Source organism: Equus asinus, chromosome 22 (assembly GCF_041296235.1).
Source record: "Equus asinus isolate D_3611 breed Donkey chromosome 22, EquAss-T2T_v2, whole genome shotgun sequence".
NCBI lineage: Eukaryota > Metazoa > Chordata > Mammalia > Perissodactyla > Equidae > Equus > Equus asinus.
Window position 1 is genome coordinate 20,072,813 of NC_091811.1, and position 12,504 is coordinate 20,085,316.

The 12,504-nt window shown below is 38.7% G+C and overlaps 1 protein-coding gene across 1 annotated transcript in view; it reads left to right on the forward strand.

Moving 5' to 3' along the window:
• Nucleotides 1-12,504, forward strand: part of A2ML1 (alpha-2-macroglobulin like 1) — a 74,714-nt gene that overhangs the window by 4,389 nt on the left and 57,821 nt on the right. The gene's annotated exons all lie outside the window — the stretch shown is intronic.

A 12,504-nucleotide genomic window follows, 5' to 3' on the forward strand; every position in this document is an offset into this window, starting at 1 on the left:
CAGCTATTTCTACACACTCCATCATCTGTGAATTCCCTTTAGTCCACATATCTAGACTTGAAGTCTGGCTCCCTGTGTGTCGTTCTCTTCATTCTTTTCATTTCTTCACTTTTTGCAAGGTGAAGTTCCTTTGGTTCTTGACAGACTGATCTCTCTATAATGTATTCTAACATGATTACTCTTTCTTTTGGCATATAGACAGGCACAGGCACTAAAATATGTATTACATGGATTTTCCTCTGCCCCTTTCATCATACTTTATCTGTCCATGCTTAATAATTGTTGCTGTTTTTGTTTTATCTCTGAAGAAACACAGCCTTTTTTCTGTTTCACTCTGACAAGGCTCTGGCACACACTCGTCACAGCATCGCTCCCTACATGTTAATCTTTTTGTGGCTAGAGACCATGTCTGATCTAGTGTATTTGAACTGTAGGGGGTCTGATACATAACATGTGTATACAGAGGCAACCTTAGTACTTGTGACAAAGAATGGGCTTTGTAGTCAGATATTAATACAAATTCTAACTTCATTACTGGTTACATGATCTTTGGAAAAGTCACCTTCAAGCCATAGGGGGCTGTTTGTGAAAAATGGAAGTAATTGTACCTGCTTCACTAGGTTAATGTTTGAGGATTAGCTATGCTATAGTATATGTATACTGCTTAGCACATAGTTGAGTATTGAAGAAACACCAACTGTCCTTTAATTCTGTAAATTTTGGCTATTGATATTTTATTCAAGACTGCTGAATCTTTTCATCTCAGAATTGGAGTTTATAAGGTTTTCTTTCTTGATTTCCTTTCAGTTTTCCTATTTAAGCTGCTTTCGCAAGATCTTATGGTTGAAATGTTGTGTGTTTATGGCATTTCTCCTAATCTAGATTGATTATTCCTTATGTCCACACTCCATTGGCTGAGGAGTTTTGTATAAGAAAAAACCTTTTATCTCATGTTTTCTCTGGATTTTTTTCCTTGTCAGCTCATAACAAAAATATTTTTTCTTGTTCCTAAACCAGGAGAATTAAATCAGTAAGGAATATGCATGCCATGTACTATTAAGAATAATTTAGGATATTGTGACTTGTTTTCCCAAAAATAATTTGAGATGACTTAACAGAGATGTATTAAAACAAATGGAAAAGATTGGGATGAAGCCAAAATAGAGGGAAAAAAATAAGGTGAAACAAGCATTCTTTACATTTGCTTAGAGGTGGAACCAAATTGGCAAAGAGTGGAATAAGATCATTAGAAGATTCGTGCTTAAGATAGAATCAAATTTCTTGCACAGGAAAAGTAATATTTCCTGATCCTCAGATGTCCCACAATGCAGGTCAATATCCTGACACTAAAATACAGTCCAATAAAAGCAGTCCAGTAGGAAGTCCTCTTGATGGTCTGAGCTGATCCAATGATAACATTTACAATTTTCTCAAAGTATCCTAGAACCACCCACATCATAATCACTTGAATTATTTGTCTAGAATATAGATTCTAGGGCCCTAGACATGAATTTTTGGATTGCCAAAAATATATGTTTTGACAAACTCTTCAAGTGACTTAGTCATACTAATGTTTGAGAACCACTACCCTAAATCTGGTCAGCACTAGTGTCTTTAAGAAATACTGCTCCAGGGGCCGGCCCTGTGGCCGAGTGGTTAAGTTTGCGTGGTCTGCTTCGGCAGCCCAGGGTTTCTTCTGTTTGGATTCTGAGCATGGACATGGCACCACTCATCAGGCCATGCTGAGGTGGAGTCCCACATGCCACAACTAGAAGGACCCACAACTAAAACTCTACAACAATGTACTGGGAGCTTTGGGGAGAAGAAGGAAAAATTTTTAAAAATCTTAAAAAAAAAGTACTGCTCTAGAACTTGTCAAACTTACTCTGTGAAAGGACAAATAGTAAATATTTTAGTCTTTGACACATACATATAGTCTGTGTTGTCTTTTTTTAATGTATTTTTAAAATAACCCTTTAAGGACAAAATTGTCCCGTTCGCATCAACATGGATGGACCTTGAGGGCATTACGTTAAGCGAAATAAGCTAGACAGAGAAAGACGAACTCTGTATGACACCGCTCATAGGTGGAAGTTAACATATAGACAAGGAGAACTGATCGGTGGTTACCAGGGAAAGGGGGGGCGTTGGCGGGAGGGCACAAAGGGTGAAGTGGTGTACCCACAACATGACTAACAATAATGTACAACTGAAATCTCACAAGGTTGTAATCTATCATAATCTTAATTAAAAAAAACAACAGAATTTCACAAATAAAAGAGTGAAGATAACTAGAAATTGTAAATAAAGTTAACATAACAAACATCATAAAAAAAATAACCCTTTAAAAATGTGAGAACCGTTCTTAGCTCATAAGTTGTATGGAGCAGGCTGACCCCTCTGCTAGAGGAATGGGTGGATTGAATGTACCTTAGGCAATGATCCCTGAATTTCAGTTCTCTAAATTGAGACTTTGGTAATAGTGGAGTTTGAGGATATTTGCTGTGGTAGGAAAACGGATGTGTTGAAATGCTATGTAGTGAACTAAGAATGATGCTTTAGTAGTCAAGGAAGGTGGAAGAGTTGATATTCTCATGAAAGCCTAACTAGAAATATCTGAACAGAAAGGTAGAACTTGTATGACCAGAAAGTGCTAAGGCACTGAGTCCTTCAAAGTTCTTAGGACTTTAAAGCTCAGTAAACAATGACTTTAGTACTACAAACAGATGGCCTTGGTGGGTTGTTTAATTTTTTAAGTTCCTGTGTCCTCAGCTACTAATTACCCAGGAAGAATCCTTTAAAGTTCAGGGCTCCATGAAGTAAGCCCTTATAGGGCCATGACAGTACTCAGCTATTGATATTTCATGACATCTAAGACATCTAACGTGGTATAGGGCTGGCCCCATGGCTGAGTGGTTAAGTTCACACTCTGCATCGGCAGCCCTGGTTTTGCCAGTTCAGGTCCTGGGTGTGGACATGGCAATGCTCATCAGGCCATGCTGAGGCGGCGTCCCACATGGCAAAACCAGAAGGACCTACAACTAGAGTATATAACTATGTACTGGGGGGCTTTGGGGAGGAGAAGAAGAATGAAAAAGAAAGATTGGCAACAGATGGTAGCTCAGGTGCCAATCTTTAAAAAGAGAGAGTGTGGTATAAATTTGAGAGACAGCATGGATTAGGCCATTGAAATCTGTTCCTGAAAGTTGTGTAGAGTCAAGAGACGTGGATGGTTTTGGATACTCTTCCCCACTTGCTTATTGATTATTGTCATTTTAAAAGTTAATTGTTAGAGCATCCATGCGAGTATCACTTTGGATACTTCAACAGGCAGACACCAAGATGGAGTCAGAGGTGCTAGAGGTGTATTGAAGGAGATGCCTGTGAAGGATACAAGGGAGGAAGAGCAGCAGCCAGGGAAAGCCATCAAACCGCAACGTGGGTCTGACACCTGTGAAAGAAGAGAAGAAAGTTGAGTAGAAAGAGCATCAGACCTGAGCTGCTCTCAGAAAGTCTCTGCCAGTCTGTTGAGGAATCTTAGAGTGGATTACCCATTATAGTAGGCCTGCATTGGAGAGAAACTGTCTGACTCATCTGCAGGTAGCAGCCTGGGGAGAAAGCAGGACCTCCATGTGAGTGCCACAGCAGATCAGAAAGAATGGTAGCTAGCAGCTGCTTGCATCAGGTTTCCTTTTTTCTTTTTTCCTAGCTTTATTGAGATACAGTTGAAATATAAAATTATATTAGTTTGAGGTATATAACAATGATTTGGTACATATATTGTGAAATTGTTACCACAAGAAGTTTAGCTAACATCTATCACCTCACACAGTTATAAATTTTTTTCTTGTGATGAGAACTTTTAAGATCTCTCTCGGCAACTTGCAAATATACAATACAGTATTGTTAATTGTAGTCACCATGCTGTACATTGCATCCCCAGCACTTATTCACCTTATAACTGGAGGTTTATACTTTTCGACCACCTTCACCCATTCCCCCTCGCCCTTTTGCCCCCAACTCCCAGCCCTGGCAACCACAAATCTGATCTGTTTCTATGAGTTTGGTTTGTTTTTAGATTCCACGTATAAGTGAAATCATGCACTATTTGTCTTTCTCTGTCTGACTTATTTCACTTAGCATAATGCCCTCAAGATCCATGATGTTGCAAATGGCACGATTTCCTCCTTTTTTGTGGCTGGATAATCCATTATGTGTATATACCACGTTTTCTTTATCGATTCATGTGTCAGTAGGCACTCAGGTTGTTTCTATATCTTGGCTATTGTAAAAATAGTGCAGTGAGCCTCAAACATAAACATAAACATTGCGTCTTTTCTTCCCAATGACACCTACGATACCGTAAGATCTGCCAGATTATATAGCCAAGTTGCAGGGCTATCTGCATTGCAGCCCAAATCTTCTACAGAGCCCTTTCTTGCTCTAGGCCTTCCTCGAACCAAGTAGCCTTTCATATCATCCAGTATGTAAGCTGTAATAGTGTTTCTAGATGGAATGTATTGCTTCTAGAATCTAGAGAGATCCATCAGGTATTGTGCTTGTTTCCTTGTAGCAGGTGATGCAAATGTAGCAAGCTGTCTTGTACTTTGACAGGATATTCCAGCATGCCCCTTACACTGGTCTCCTAAAAACTTGATAAGAATGGCAGATCCCCAAATCCTTGTAAAGTTTGTCTCCTACCCTTTGAAACACATATCTCAGAAAGGCCTCTGGTGTGCTAAGCTACCTTATGCTCATTTTGTCCAATCAGCATGATGTCATTGATGTAATGCATTTATGTAATATTCTGTGAAATGTCCAGATGGCCTATAATTTATATCATCAAAGGCGCAAGGGTTAACATATCCTTGGAGCAAAACTAATTGAATGTCCATTCTGTGTGGATGCAAACTATTTTTGGTCTTCCTTCCTGATCAAGATAAAAAAAATGCATTTACCAAATCAATGGCTGTATATGATGTACCTAAGACCTAGTATGCCTGCCATGTGCAGGCATTGGCTAAGAGTAAACCAGGAAGAGACTGGCCTTAGTGTGAATCCTGAGGTAGAGCCAAAGAGAGGCAGCTGGAGGCTGGCCAGCCAACTACATTTTTCACAGCACATTTTAGGAGAGGTCTGATTGACAATCATCTGTGGCTGCCACAGTCCTCGTGGTAAACAAGTAGTTCTCAAAAAGAGAATAAACTGGAAAGTAAAGTCCACCGATACCCCTCCCTCTCTTCCTCACCCTACTCCCTGGATGGGATCATTGTTAACATTTTCTTGCACATCATCCCAGTATTTCTAAATTCATCTATAAGCATGTCTTTTTTTCCTTAACCCAGTGGAATCATGATATAAATGGTGTTCCATAACTTCACAATATATCTTGAACATCTTACCTTACCAGTAGGTACACTGCTACCTCAATTTTTTACACAGCTACATAAAATTCTACCATTTGCTTCTGTCATAATTTATTTCCTTGGCTTTTGTTAGATGAAATATTCCACTATTTTTCCAATAAATTTCCCCTCTTTGTTTCTGTTACATGCAACAAAAGAATTTTAATATAAGTAAAAGGACTGTTGGGTCCGGCCCAGTGGCATAGTGGTTAAGTTTGGCATGCTCCACTTCAGCAGTCTGGGTTCATGGGTTCAGATCCCAGGCACAGACCTACACCTCTCGTCAAGCCATACTGTGGCAGCAATCCACATACAAAATGGAGGAAGATTGGCGCAGATGTTGGCTCAGGGCCAGTCTTCCTCAAACAGAAAGAGGAGAATTGGCAATAGATGTTTGCTCAGGGCCAATCTTCCTCACAAAATAAAAAAAGACTGAGAACAAGAAAATAAACTTTGTCAATTTTCTTAGAATAACCAAGTGAAAATTATTTGAACACAAATTGAGCATTGCTAGAGAGGTAACCCTTTGGGGGAAAAGTCTGTATACTAATGGTAAAAAATAAATAGTACCTTGGAAAACTATGGAGAAGCTTTCCATGGGTATTTCCAAAATGAATCCCAAAATTTGGTCATGTGATTAATTATCACAGGATGAGGAAAAAAGGACATAGGTTGATAAAAAAAAAAATAATGTCTTGCTTCTGCAAACCAGGAGAAGTCTTGGACTGACCTGAGTGGCAGTAGATCTAGTGGAGGGTAGCTGAACCATAACAGGGATGTGGTAGGGTTAAAGAGTTACCAAGTTTAATTAACATCTAGGGACCATAAAATACGAACAAGAATAGTAAAGTCATTCGTACCAGTTCAGTAAAATCACTTATTTAAACAGACATTCAGGGAATATATTCAAAATCCCTATTTGGCATAATTAGGGTATGGGATTATAATGAAAGCAGAAAGAAAAGAAAGACTTCCAACCAATTCAGTATTTCCAAAACAATTTTATGGTCTTCAATTTCATTTCAGTTTATACTCCACTCTGTCTCTAAATCTATAGGAAATCCACTTGAGTGAAAACACATGCCAACCTTAGCCAGCCAGAAACATTTACTATATGTTTGTTGGCACAGGTAATAAACATTTTATAAATTAGGTTGATCTGTAAGCAGATGAATTAGCATAATTCTAGTCCACTTTATGTGAGGCATCTCTGCCAAAGAGCCTAAAGTTTTATATACTGGGCCTAGTCTGGGTTGAACAGACCTAGTTTTTGATAACATAAATATGCTATCCCCAGAACAGACCTATACACGTTTCCCAGTTCAGGGAGTTTGCAGTGAAGTCAACTAATAAATAAGATCAATCAAGTCTATCATTTGCCCAATAGTCTAATAACCCTAGCCTAACCATTTGACAGATACCGTCATGTGTAGTGAGCAAAGTCAGGTTAGAACTGAGTCTGAATTTCAGCTTTGCCACATACTAGTTCTACAATTGTGGACAAGTTAACCTCTCTATGCGCCAATTGTTTTATCTGCAAAAATGATCAATGATAGGTTTTTCTTTCATTTAAGAATAATCCTAGTAGCATTTGGAACATAATTGATATTAAAGAAATGCCTCTCCTAGATTTTCTCCCCTTTGCACTGAAGGATCATAAAAGAACTGTAAGTGATAATGTCTATTTTCCACTAGCCTATAATTCTACTGAGATATGGAAAAAAAAATACTTACAAACAATTAAAACAAAAATAAATTTGTATACTGTCAACAGTAAAAAGGCAACCCACAGAATGGGAGAAAATATTTGTAAATCATATATCTGATAAGGGATTAATATCCAGAATACATAGTGAACTCCTAAAACTTAACAACAGAGAAACAACTCGATTCAAAAATGGGCAAAAGACTTGAAGAGACATTTCTCTGAAGAAGATGTACAAATGGCCAACAAGCACATGGAAAGATGCTCCACATCACTAATCATTAGGGAATTGCAAATAAAAACTGCAATGAGATATCACCTCACGCCCCTTAGGATGGCTAATAACAAGTGTTGACAAGATAGACCAGATAAACATAGAATTAGTTTCCCATAAAAAAGGGGAGCAGTTTTCTTCCCTAAAAAGATACAGAAGCGATAATGAATGGAATGAAAATGATTAGAGAATGTTAATCTAGAGAGAGTATTATCTAAGTTTAGTGGAGACAATATTTAAAAGATTAAGACATAGGTTTAGAGAAATTGTCACCTTCCCATGGTCACATAGTAGCAAAGGCAAAATAAAAAAAAAAAACAGCCTTTTGTTAACTCTTAGTCATTGCTCTCAAAGTGAGGATTTCAAGCATTTTGATCTGTTTTATGATGATCTAGTAAAGGGAAATCAATTGGAATAGATCTGGATACTCAGGAAGTGAGAATGAAATATCTTCCATTACATATCGTAGTAGGCAGAATTCTAAAACAGCCCCAGGATTCCCCTCCCCCGATGTACATGCCCTGTATAGTTTTCTTCAGTGAACGGGACCTTTGAATATGATGCGATGATATTCCCATGATTAGGTTATGTTATATGACAAAGGGACTTTGCAGTTACAATTAAAGACTCTAATCAGTTTATTTTAAATTAATCTAAAGAAGATTATTCTTGGTGAGCCCTACCTAATCAGGTGAGCTGGTTAAGAGAAGATCTAGAGGACAGAGACAGGAGAAATCAGGTTTGAAGCAGCAGAGACACTCTTGTTGGACTTGAAGAAACAAACTGACATGGAGAGGAGAGGGCCATATGGCAAGGGACAGTAAGTAACCTCTAAGAGTCTAAGCCTTCGGTCCTAACAATCACAAGGAACTGAATTCTGCCAACAGCCTGTGGACTTGGAAGAGGAACCTGATGCTCAGATGAGATTGCAGCCTGGTAAGACCCCAAGCAGTCCTGCGCCCAGACTCCCAAACCATGAAAACTATGAGATAATAAATGTATAGTGTTTCAAACCACTAAACTGATGGTTCATTATATAGCAATAGAAACTTAATAAAAGTATCTTTATAGTAAAAATATTTATATAAAATAAATATATATTATTAAATACATTTATATAAATCTATATTGTATTTAATATTTTTATGTTTGTATTTATATATTTACATATGTCCTATTAGGTGTTTTTATATAAATATATTTTATACTATAAAGATATTCATAGTATGTAGACTCTGGCAGAATTGTGCTGCCTTGTCTGATGGTGGGATAACATGTGCTGGACATAGCTTATAGGTTCACAGGCATAGGGGTCTAGTATATTGAATCATTTAGGGCAGTTGCATTGTGTAATGGAAAGAGCACTGGATTGAGAGAGAGGAAATATTATTCTGGGCTGGCTCAGCCACTAACTGAGAAACTAAATCACTTAATTTCGGGAGGTTCAGTTCCCTCATCTGGAAAAGGAAAGAATTAGACTGGGTTAATTCTGATGTCCTTTCTAGCTCTAACCTATATTGTTTCAGTTATATGTAGGATGTAGTTAAACCTGGAAGGGAGGATAAATTTTCCAAGGTGGTGACATGCACCTCTTGACAAACTGATTTTAAAAAAAGCTTGATGGTGTTATATAGCAAGTCTTCAGTGAATTCTAGTAGGAATAATGTTTTCCAAGTACATATCCAAGCTCCTCCCGAAGTTCTAGCACTAGACGTTTTTGCCCTTTGAAATCATTCAGGGACTAAAATGTATTGTGTGCTCACGGTTAAAGACCAGGTCAGATAAGAGAAGCAGCAGAGACAAATTTATGAGAAAGATGAGGGGGCAGAGAGAGACAGGGAGGGAGGGGGAATGAGAGAGACACTCTAAGGGAGCAGAGTCTGAAAAGCAAGGGAGCAGAGTTTCTAAATGCAACTGGGATGTGAATTGTAAGAAAGTGACCTTGCCAATTTATGGCCAAAGGATCACAGACAATAAATATCTTGTACTTTTTATAATTCTCTGGCCTAAATGAGAACACCAAGATAACTACTACCCTGAAAGCAAGAACATGTTTTAGAGCTTCTATGGGTACTACATGCTGCCCTATCTTCTGCAGACAGAGACCTCAGCCCACAAACAGCTGCCGGGTTCAAAATGAGATGGCCCGATGCATACACTCCACCCACTGTCAGTGCCAGGAGAATTGGTACTGGCAGCTATCACAGAGGAAGAGGATGGAGAAACTGCCAAGTAGTCTTCCTGGTAAGACATATATTTGAAAGGGAGATGAGATCTGACATGAAAGAAGGTTGAGTCAAGGGACATATGTTTTTCTTCTTAAAGAGCTGTAAACCGGGGCTGGCCCCGTGGCCGAGTGGTTAAGTTCGCGCGCTCCGCTGCAGGCGGCCCAGTGTTTCGTTGGTTCGAATCCTGGGCGCGGACATGACACTGCTCATCAAACCACGCTGAGGCAGCGTCCCACATGCCACAACTAGAAGAACCCATAACGAAGAATATGCAACTATGTACTGGGGGGCTTTGGGGGAGAAAAAGGAAAAAATAAAAAAATCTTTAAAAAAAAAAAAAAAAAAGAGCTGTAAACCTTTTCTGTCTTAAAGATAGAACACAATAGGTGGTCGAATGTACATACAGGGAATTAGGCCTCTGGGATTCATTTGTGCTTTCTCCTGCTTTTACTTATACTATATAACTAATCTCTTTAGGATATTGAAGGAATAAATTTCTTTTTAGTTCACCAATTATGTAGGTGGGTAGATACAAATACTTTTAGAAAAAAATTGCTGCATCTTTTTTTTTTATTTTAAAATGGTGATATTGAACCAGTCCTGGAGATGATTGGGCTGCACAGCAATGTGAATGTACTTAATGCCACTGAACTGTGCACTTAAAAATGGTTAAAAGAGTAAATTTTTTTACCATAATTTTTTGAAATTAAAGTTTGCAACACAGTTCTACCATTAGTTTATAAAGTGCCCATTTCACCGCATCTTCATCAGTATTAAAAATCTTGATAAACTAATTTTTAAAAAAAGATTATGGTGTTATATAGCAAGTCTTCGGTGAATTCTAGTAGGAATTATGTTTTCCAAGTACACATCCAAGCTCCTGAAGTTCTAGTACTAGATATTTTTGCCCTTTGAAATCATGTTTTTGAGGCATTTCAGGCTGAGCTTAATTATCAGGTCCTGCTTCCCACAGTTTGAGTCACTTTATCCCAATTTCTAGGTTAAATTCTGGTCTTTGGTAAAACATATTAAGTATCGCCTGTCCAACAATAACTCTTGGCATCAAATGACCGTTGTTACTGGCAAGACTCTGATAGACTCCATTTTTGGTAATTGGATTTTTGTTTTGTCTCTTATGGCTGAGTGCCTGTTTTTGTAACCTTGATAATAATCCTAAATGCTCTATGATTGGGCTCAGACTTTCATTCAACAAATATTTAAAGGATCTACTATGTGCCACACACTATTTTAGGTGCTTGGGTTAAATCAGCAAAACAAAATCCTTGCCATCACTTACTTTGTAGTACAGTAGGGAAAAGAGATAGTAAATAATAAGTTATTAAGCTGGAAGTATGCCTGGAATGTTTGAGGAACAATAATAAGGCTAGTATGGATAGAGCAGAGAGATCAACAGTAACACAGAGGTAATGAAGGGCCGGGTTAAATAGGGCCTTAAGATAACCATCGAGACATTGTTTTATTTGGAGAGAAATTGAGAGGCATTGGACGGTTTTGAACAGAGAAGTAATATGATCTAACTTACATCTTCAAGGGATCATTTAGGCTACAGTGTTGGCAATAGATTCGCAGCAATCATAGGTAGAAACAGGGAGACTACTGCAATAACACTGGCAAGAAGGTTTCTGCTTCTGGCCAAGGTGGAGTAACAATGACTGAGTTTACCCTGCCATCTGAAACAACTGAAGAACAGGACATAAAATATAAAACAATGGTTTTCAAATATTGGACATCAGTTAGCACGTGGTAATGATCCCTTAGAGATGGAAAACAGCTAAGATGAGCCTGTGATTCCTCCAGCTTACTACCTGGAGAATTTCCAGGTCACAGTGCAGGGGAAGACAATCTAACAGGAGCCTATTGGTCTTACTGAGTTGAAGAAATGGAGTTGAGAGTTAGAGGGCCAGCACAGCTGAATTCTCAGAGCAGAATACCAGGGAGGAAAGAGCTGCACAGAGAGAAAATACAGAGATCTGCTGAGGGTCTCCCTGAGTTTTTGGATGAGTACTGACCAGCACATGCATGTGAAGACACTACCCAAGAGCAAGGAAAGAGCCACCTGAAATTATCGGGAGCAATCCCTGGAGCTCACGAAAGGATCAGGATAGTTTGTATTCCCACCAGCCAGAGTGGAAAAACCAAGTATGTCATGGGACAGAAAGTAGAGAACTCAAAAGGGTGTTGCCTCAGGAGTGGAAAAAAGATTGCTCTAGACTAAAGGCTGCTGGGTCACCCCTAACAAAGCTTAAAAGCAAGCCCTGATCACAGTTGGGGCAAACAATAGATTAACCAAAAAGCTTAAAAGAGAAAAACTAGAGAATGAGGTGACCACAGGGGCTTTGAAAGCTCCAATATATTCCTGGGACCTAGGAGGCCATGTGCATGAGTAGGGCTGTGCACATGCTCAGGAATGACCTGAAAGGGCCCTGAGCTCTCACCTCTGACTGACCTTGAGACTACACAAGCAGGAAGTGAAGGCTAAGATAAAGTTGTGAAGTGCCTGGCTAAATGTCAAAGATGTGCTCCAACATGCATGCAGAATTCTTCCATAAAGACCGAGAGATTTATTGCTTATAGGCATATAGGGAAATCTCCCTCTAGTTATTAGCCAACCAGTAAGCTAACTGAGTAGGAATTTCAGTGGCTACACACACACAAAAATACAGACTTTACAGAATCAGTAAACAACTTGGCAGAAGATGAACAAGGAAATAGAAGACTTGAACAACACTATAAACCAACTACACCTAACAGACATCTATGGAATACTTCAATAGCCAACAACAGCAAAATACATATTCTTCTCTAGTGCATACAAAACATTTTCCAGGATAGAACATATGCTAAGCCATAAGACAAGCTTCAATAAATTTA